The sequence below is a fragment of the Solanum tuberosum genome, unplaced genomic scaffold (assembly GCF_000226075.1).
Source record: "Solanum tuberosum cultivar DM 1-3 516 R44 unplaced genomic scaffold, SolTub_3.0 scf00075, whole genome shotgun sequence".
NCBI classification, from domain to species: domain Eukaryota; kingdom Viridiplantae; phylum Streptophyta; class Magnoliopsida; order Solanales; family Solanaceae; genus Solanum; species Solanum tuberosum.
In genome coordinates, this window is record NW_006239001.1 from 1,137,851 (window position 1) to 1,140,533 (window position 2,683).

A 2,683-nucleotide genomic window follows, 5' to 3' on the forward strand; every position below is an offset into this window, starting at 1 on the left:
TTATTATTATAGTATTAAAATAGGTGCAGCATTATTAAGTGCACATTATTGTCTTTATAATAATAATAATAATTATTATTATTATTATTATAATGTAAAGTAGGAATGCATTATTGTAAAGTAGTAGTCATTTCCTTTCTATAAAAAGGGACGTATATGTAACATAAAAAAGGAGGCAAGCCTTGAAGCCTTCAATAAAAACGCACTTTCATAAAAAATCTCTTAAATATTTAAAATATTTAAATACTTCATAGATAATTGAGCAAACTTCAGATATCATGGATAAGCAAAAGGCAAAGGTATATTGTTCAACAAATATGCAGAACTAATTTCATATATTCCTAAATATCATATATATGATTGAACAAATTTATGTTATGTATTAGAATTATTTGAATCATGATTTCTAGTTTATTAGCACACTGGAAACAGGGAGAAAACTTCTATTCTATGCCATCCTAATGTTGAAACCGGTAGGCAAGGAAAGCCGTTTAAGGGAATAAACAAAGTTGAGGCGCTGATAAGAAGGAAGTATCCGCTAAAGTACGATGCTAGTAGTGACAGGAGAACATGATATACATATAATCTAGTTCATAATAATCTAATATGAATTTAATCGATTATGAATATAATCGATTATGAATATGATATGAAGGAATAATTGAAAATAAAACCCTGCATAACAACGAACATGACTACATATATGCATGATGAAATGATAAAAAACTACGAAACTTTAATATTATATATACTTAAAGGTATAGAAATAATTGAATTAAGAAGAATAATATGAGAAAAAATATTTAATGATAATGAATCAGAAGATATATTAAACCAAGAATGGTATGAAATAGACCTACAGGATTTAGACCTCGAAAAGAATAGAATGGTATGATTTAGAAATAAATTCAGATTAAAAATGAACTACGAATATTTATGATATTGGACAGAATCTATGGAAGATATAAAACAATTAGAATAATTAATGGAGGAAAATTTATATATGTACCGAAAAACCGAAGATATGTTATATCTAGAATATATCATAAATAATATTAAAGAGATATCAAGATTAACACCCTTGAAAAAAGAATATTATAATAAAATATGGCTAGTTAATACCTCACCTACCACACTACCACCTACCACACTACCAAAAATATGAATCCCTTACCTACCAATTCCGCACCCCCGAAAAAAAGATGATGAATGAGGGAGTTCCTCCCTAAGGAAACCAAGGGTTTTGGGTGTAGTCCATGGCTTGGGAACCTAGGCTACCTAAAAATTACCCTAGCTACTGCCTCCCTAGACCACGAGCCGTGGTGCCAGCTGTGGTGGCTACGCAGTATGCCCTAGTTTGGTGCCAAGTCAAGGCTCCCCTTCACGAGCCACTTCATGACTCATGGTCATGACCACGGGCCGTGGGAAGGCTCGTGCGGTGGCCTTAACTTGAAGGGAGTGGTGCTTGAGTGAGGAGGCTCCTTCCCCATTGACCAAGAGAACCACCACGAATCGTGGTGCCCTAGACGGTTCGTCAAGGTGGGCGCGAAGCTCACTTGGACTCAAGGGGAGGCAAGGAAACTTTGCCTAGCTACTGCCTCCATGATCACGAGCATCACCACGACTCGTGGTGTTAACCACAGATCGTGGGAGTTTCCGTGGTCTTACCTTGGCTTTGGAGGGTTTGGTAAGGTTGGGAGGCACTCTGCCTAGGGGACCACTTGTTCCACCACGAGCGGTGGTACCCCTCACGATCCGTCAAGTTGGGGGTGGTCCCTAACGGGCTGCCTTAGTTGAGGGTTTTTGAGTAATTTCGTTTTAATTTTTTAAAGTGTAGGGTCAATTTTAAATGGTTTATATAATTAATATATATAGTTTTAAGTCTTTTAAAAATTAATTTTACTCATTATTTCTGTAAATCAAAACAAGAGTTCATCCTTCCAAAAATTATCTCTCTAAAACTTCTCAAGGAAGAAGAAGAAGTGAGAGCTAGGGTTTGTGGATTTCAAAAGGGTTTCTTCTCAAATTTCTTCAAGGATTCTTAGTAAAAGGTATGGTGATCCTTCATATAGGGTTAGTATTCACCCTAGAGTCAATTTCGAAAGAGTTTTCAAACCTTTTCAAAGTTCATGACATTTCAAGAGTTTTACTCAATCTAATGGGTTCTCTCTCCAAACGATTTTAAAGGATTACTAAGGTCATATTATGATTATATTGATGTTTAATTAGTGATTTAAGATGTTTTTTCTCCTTGAACCCATGATTCTTTTCAATTCTAATTTATGACTTATGAAGTGGGTTATTGATTATGGTGGATTTATGCTTACATTGATTTAGATTGTTTAATTGTAACATTATCTATGTTTAATTATGAAGAATTGTTGGTGAATTGAGGAATTGTGATTTTGGCTTTGAAAGGGCAATTTGACCTAATTACATGTTATTATAGAATTATGTTTTAATTATTGATCCACTTGAAAGTTGGAGGTGTTTCATTATTATGTACATTGTGATCATGGCCTTGAAGGCATAGTATGATAAGTTGAAGTGTTACCATGATATTGTATGTATGAATGGGAGTTCAATAAAGCTAATGTGATCATGTTTTGAATGTGAATGTGTTATTATTGAAAGGTTAATTCTCAATTCGACACCAATGAATGTTAATGATAAAACATGAAGG